This window comes from Atta cephalotes (assembly GCF_000143395.1).
Source record: "Atta cephalotes unplaced genomic scaffold scaffold00025, whole genome shotgun sequence".
Lineage (NCBI taxonomy): Eukaryota > Metazoa > Arthropoda > Insecta > Hymenoptera > Formicidae > Atta > Atta cephalotes.
Window position 1 is genome coordinate 4,093,706 of NW_012130089.1, and position 7,488 is coordinate 4,101,193.

Consider the following 7,488-nt stretch of genomic DNA (forward strand, 5'->3'; position numbering starts at 1 on the left):
ATATATATATATATATACATACACGCAGAAAATAAATATTTGGCGAATTAGAGTCTTCTATCAAATATAAGATTAATATAAATTTGCAAAAATTAATTCTAGACCGGAAAGAATTCGGTTGTATTAATTGGAATACTAATTAAAATTGAACAAATCAGAATTTTCTGGTTAAATTTTTATAATTCTGATCGAGATAATTAGAATTCTAACGATCAAAATCTTCTGACTCGTTCATTTTCAAACATAAATTTTTCTCAATGTACTGCATTAATTTTTTGTCAGCATTTCATCTTGTAATTTATTTCTGAAAAATTTAATTCCAGGCAATTCAAGACATTACATTGCCGAATAATTTTATTTCAAGTCAGGATAGAAAATGTTAGATTTCTACCTCGGAAGGAAAAATACATCTCGAGCCGCTTGATCGATCACCAGTGATCTTCTATACGGATGTATGTGACACTAGGTTTATCTAACATTTGCGATATGCAACTCGAAGCTCTCGATGCGTGACCACACAGTACCAGCCCATATTTATTTACAGTGTACTCGGAAGTCGAGCCTTTTCTACACGCATGCAGACGATTGTTGCATCACGGAAACGCACCGTGCCCCTTCTCAACAGGTATGATCGTGATGACCATAAGTATTTCTTTCTCTTAAAAAAAGGACCCTTAATTTTTGCATTAATAAATTTAAAATGATTTTTCAACACTAATTACATAATTATACGCGTTTTCTAATTTAATAATTATTAAAAAAATTTTTATATCAGATTATTATATAAATACATTAATGCCTGTTTCTACCAATATAAATTTTATCTCAACTAACTCTTCATCTTTTTCTAATTCTAAAAATTAAAAGGGTTAGTTGAACCAAGATTAAAATTAATCTATATTGATAGAGGGCATAAATGTGCAAAAATCTTTTGAAAATGTTTAGCGATCGTGTTCAAATAATAATTCGACGATCCTGACTAATGTTAATTAACTACCTGTTTTCTAGCGCAATAAGCTATGATTTCCATGCATAATGCAGAATCAAAGTCGAGACGGAAATAGTAGTAGAGATGATGTGATCGGCACGCGTCGCCATTCCGATTTCTATTCAAATGCATTTCGGTCTCGTCCCGATTGAACGAGACATTAAAACGCTTGGTTCGGGGGTCCAGCCACACGGTCTATTGAACATTAAATTTAAGCAGCGGCTTCCTGCATCGCAGATCCGTCATGTGTAAAGCGTGCGTGGAGAACGCTACATTATATCGATATATAAAGATTCTAAAAAAATAATCTGTATTTGCGCGCCTGTTGTGTGTATGCATCGATACTATTGATCAATTTCTTCGCGAGATCGCCAAGTGAAATGAAAATGGAAAGTAACAAGATAAATCTCATAAATCTAATCTCAACGATTAGAAACTAAACTAAGAAAACTGACGATCGCTTTACCATCGAAAGTAATCTCCACTTATAACAGGTTAATGTTCATTTCTATCAATGCAGATTAACTTTAATCTCGGTTTAATATTTATTCTTTATTTTTCTCTATAATTCTTAAAATTAGATTAAAGCTTTCTATATTGATAGAAATAAACATATAATTTGAATGATAACCTAGGAATGCAAGCTTGAGAAAGAATAATAGCAAAACTCTCAATAAAAAAATTGCTAAATTAAGAACTCTGTAAATAATTTAGTTGAGACAAATCAAAATTTCATGTTTTCGAAATAAAGGTTAATTCAAATTCTCAAGTCCGGCATTGTTGCGAATGTCTCTCTTCATTGCATTCAGTATAAATTATAAATTTATTCAATGTAGAAAATTGAGTCATTAACCCGTGATGTATAATAAGAGTCCAGCGTGTGAATGAGCGAGCAAACGAATGAGTGAGTGAGCGTGTGAAAAAATGTACAAGTGAAAAGCAAAACGAGAGAATGAACATATGAAACCAGCAGTGTTTTTATAAAAATAAAAAAGATTATAATAAGATAACTCAAGTTCAGTAGCGCAAATCTAACTGCCGCAGAAATAAGGGAATCGGAAATAATTTATGACATTCTGTAATGTTTAAATTTGTGTACATGACAAATTTTGTATCAATTATGCAAAACATCCTTGTTTTTTAATGAGATCTTCCATAACACATAAATATCAGTATTAAATTTATAATTCAATTTTAAATATAATTTAAACCGAAAATCACTTTTTCATTAATCACATAATCTATTGATTATCTTGTAATCTTGTGTCTCTCGTGTCGAATAAAGCTGTTGAGTTCTCAGAGCTGCTTTGCAACATCGCCATTTTCTCGAACAACTGTCACGATACACGGATATCTGAACACGATGCATCTAAAATACACCGAGAATTAGTGCGATTTCATGTTGAGGCCTTCACGACGGCAGAAGGTACCAATGTAGTCGCGTGGGTGGAAGGAAGGAAAACGACGTAGTCGTTCTTTAGTTCCTGACAACGACACGAAAGACCGCCACTTTGCAGGAGAACACGAGCTTGTTACCGACTAGCCGAAGCCCGGGCTCGAATACAAAGTTTTACAGCTAGATTCCTAACGGCATCAGCACTGGAACAGCTGGGCTACACTGCTCGGCAAGGTAGAGCTAGGTAACGTGGCCCCAGAATATTGTATATGTATTACACTCTGTACGCACGCCTGCGTAACACACCGTTGCTAACGACACCGATAAAAGAAGAAGAAAGACAAACTGAATTCTCTATGGATTAGATAGGTTAATTCTTCCATGATTTCATACTTAAAAAAATTTTAAATCGTGCTACTATCAGTAAAGTAATTAGCATTTTTTTTTAATTACCGCAAATTGGCAATACATCATCTATCATTTTGCATTAATTAAATTGTAAAAGTTGAGATATAAAACAGAGTTTACTACATTTCTAAATTAACAAAAAAATTAATTTTCTTTCTTTTAAAAATTTGATTCAAGAATTTTTTAGGTATGTAAAAATTTTTGATATATAAAAATATGTATCGAATTTAGTTTCTTTGCTATTAGATAAACATAACGAAACGTTTAATATATAATATACATTGCAGCTCGCATTTAACAACAAATAATGTTTGATTATTATCGGTGCGCTTTTACATTTTATATGATAAATGTCGACGCCTTCGCACGCTCTACATGTGACAGCCGCAAAAGTGTATTGTATCATCCTCCTTCGTGTACAGGTTTTTAAAATGTCGCGTGTAACACTTGTACGAGAAGACAACACGTTACAATATGTTATTTATATATTTCAATTAGATTTATTTTGCAATTGAATTGCAATTAAATATGCCGATAATTAGAATCTATTAAATATCTATAATCTATCCATTATAAATGCAGCTAGTTTCGTCGAAATTATTTATATAGGAAAATAATAAAGTAACAGTATTATTCCCACAAAGATTGCAAATTGCAGATAATACTATAATACCCCTATGTTGTAATTAGAAGTTTATCTGCGATGAACGGTACTTCGTATACATAACTGCACAGTAAAAAAACATTTCGTAATTGTGTTAGAAATGGTCCACTCAAGTCTTTGTTAAAATTTTGTGTTGAATCTTTTAACATATTCGAGTGTTAATTTAACATAACTTAATTATGTTATTTAAATAGTTTACATTAAATTAAATTGATATTCAATTGATATTTCTTAGTGTCAAAATAACACAATTTCTAAGTAAGTGAATATGAAATCGTATTTTAAAACATAAATTCTAAGATGAATGAATAAAATGTGTTAATTTAACGTATAATTTTATTGGAAAAAATATGTTTCCACGGTTTGTTTAAAATTGTGTTTTACCTTTTTTGTATTTATCTTCTGAAATAATATTTGTGTTACTTTCTAACATATTCATCTTGTGTTAAATTAACATATAAATTTGAACCGTTTAGGACATGTGAAATATGTAAATTTACACAAATTTTCCAACAGTGTGTGCAGCAATTATCGCAATATTTCTCGAGAAACTTGTGATGTACGTTGTGTTTAAAATAGTTAATAATTCATATTTTATAGAGATAGTAGGCGCACCTTCGAACAATGCCCTATGTCCCTCATAAAATTGATAAAGACAAGCACCGGTTCGAGCATGCCTTGGCGAATCGCCAATATTATCGTCCTTCTCATGTTACGTGCGGTGATCTATGACAAACGATCTTTGGCACTATCGTTATAATGTCGCCAGCAATTTTCTTTAAGCGTTTCATCCGCCACACAGGATGATTTTCCATTCTTAGAATAAAAACACTTTATCTCGCGGGATAAAATAAACACGCTTGTTAATATGCGCATCCCACGTTTAATCTCGCATTAAACTTTCCCGATTAACCTTTCAGAGCTGACAGTCTAATGAACCCAAGTCTATTGAAACTTAATTATAAATCTCTTCATCAAAATGCCTAACAATCCAATTTTCTAAATGTTATATTTGCAGATTTAAATTATTATTAATATATAGAGTATTTATTCTTTTTTTATACGAGTCATTTTGGTTCTTTGAACTTAATTAATAAGTTTTAATTAACACAAATTATGATGGGGGGAAATGGGTCTTACAGACTTAGCATCAATAACTGTATTACAGATTTTGGCATCAACTTCAAAGAATTAATTCAAATAATTAAATAATTCCACAAAAAAATATTTAAACAGAAGCATTTTTTCTCTTCGATAAAAAATAAATAAAACCGCAATTTGTAACCAATTAAAGTCCTAGCGAAAAATCAAACGAAGCGAGATGGTGAAGAGATTGCTAGTTCGGTTTATCCAATACGAAGAATTTCTTGCTCGATAAAATTGCAGTTCGTTAAAAATCAAAGTATACAATATAAACGAGAAATCGATACATACGTCTACCTTTTGCCATTTACTGGCAAAGATGTCACGCGAACGTGCACGTTTTATACAGTTTTAATCGTCCGTAAACGACGACAGATTGACGTTTCGCTTCCTCGTTTCGCCTTTTCTCCGGTTGAGGATGAAGATGGCGGAAAAAGACATCGGTGATACTATTGTGCTTTATCTCCGATTTACTTTTTATCATCATACTTTGCGATCATTCCAGTTTCAATTGGCAAAATCCGATATTAAGCGATACTTGAAAATATGTAATGCGGAATGCAAATTTTCTTACCGATCACGTTCCCCTTTCAAAGCATTCTAATGCTCATTCTACCAATGTAGACTTTAATCTCGTTCAATTTACTATATTTTTTTAATTCTTATAACTAGAAAAACATGAAGACTTAGTTGCACTGAGATTAAAATGTGTGAGCGAATAAGATGGATTTAAACGAATAAGAACAAAATGAAGTTATTAATTAAAATTTCGAAGTTGTTAAAGTACATACAAATTTACAAATTTGAAAATACACCGAGAAAAGTATTTAGTATTTATGACTATAATTGTAAATAAAATAATTAAAATTAAAATAATTAAAATTAAAAGTTCCATTTTTATAATTACTCTTAATGCTATATTTAATAATTGAAATGTTATAATGCTACTAAAAAATTTATATAATTGGCATTGAAAATGAATATAAGTTATAATTGTAATTAAATTATAGTAATTACATTATTATTTTTTCTCCCAACATTGTATATTACTGAAGTATCTAAAAATTTAACTAGATATACAGATCTGAAAATAGTCCAATAATTTAATTGAATCATCAAAATAATTACATAGGACGCTCAAATTAGTTGCCGGAATATCAAAATTTTTTGCAGCACTGCACTCATCATGCTTGAGATTCCTATTAATTATTTTAATGGTATAAAATTATTTTCAATCCTATGGCAAAATTTTTAGACTTTTTTTTACTTTAGCAAAATCGTTCTTTTCGTGAATAAAAGGTAATTCAAATAAAAGTAAAATTGTATATATTTTATAAATATAATTATATGACACTATGAATGCGATAAACAAGACAAAAAAAAAAAGATTTGAAAAAGATCAAAAAGTAAAAACTTAAAAATATAATGGTATTCATCATACTTATATAACAAATAGATTCAACAAATATTTAAAAAGTACGAGAAAAGTTACGTGTCTTTACATAAAACTCAGTTTAGTCTAAATATATCTTTCCGTTCAACTAAGTTGCAGTGTTTTTTTCTCAAGTCTGTGTATGTGAGAAGAGGGCTATAGCAACGCTGTGGCAACAAGGGAAAGTGGAATTTGGGCTACACGCAGGAGGGCGCGCGTGCGAGCGAGTGAGCGAATGGATTTCGTGGGGATGCAAGACACTGGAGCACTCGACATACGGGGAATGATGGTAAATGACGTAAGATAAGATAAGGCAAGGTGAGGTTTGGTGAGCTGAGAGAGGCTCCTTATGAACATCCTTATAAGGTTGCGGCGCCCACGTGCGTGCGGATCTCGACGACTCGCGGTGCGCTTTCGGACAAGAACTATACAAGTCTTTCTGCCTTTTTTTTCCAGCTATGTACATGAAGGAGCTTGTACCTTGAATAGCGTGACGCACGCATTTCTGTAAATTGTTTCCACTAAATATGAAAAAAAAAAGTCAGATTTTACGAAAATGTTCTTGTAAATATACAATATTAATTAAATAAAGAATAAATAAATAAAAATCTTTTATCAAAATGTTCTTTTCGTTTCGTATAAGCAACAAATTTATTGTATTATCAATTTGAAAATATGAGTTTGTCAAAATAAAATGTGATTATAAACAGAAAATCTCAATTGTGAACAACAGAATGGAGTTTATTGTAATGGAGATAATTTGAACAATTTTATTATAATTGTGAAAATAAGTGTAAACAAAAATGATTACTAAAAATCCTAAAAAATAAAATTATAATAAAATTTTTTAAATTTCATGTCAATTGCTGCAACAGTCTGAAATCTATTTTACATTTAATGAAGTTAACTTTCCTTTAAAATACATATATATTGTTAAAAGACGAAGAACATTTAATTTCAATAACTTGCGATATCCTGCCACGTAGAGATCTAGATACAAGATTAATCGCGGTAACTAAGATATATCGACGAAATTAGTCATCGAGCCTTTTACTCCAATATCTCCGTCTGTCGAGGATATCGCCGAGATTATTTGTGCGGGCGTTTTCTGTAATGTACAGCAGGATCACACGCAGAATGCGTGTCAGCCACTTGTTGCACCACAATATCGCATCACAATCGATGTGCAGAAGTTGTATCATTGATTGTAAATTACCTACATTGCAGAGTGCATGCCCTAAATTATTTGCGATAGTCAATTTAAAATTTTAAGTAGTAAAAAAAAGATAATATAATTGATAAATAATATTCATATTTTTAAATATCGATATATATATATATATATATATATATATATATATATATACTTATTATTATATACACACTAACTAAAATTAATTTTATAATAAAATTAATTACTTTAGTTAATTGTTTTAGTTAAATTTAATTAAAAATTT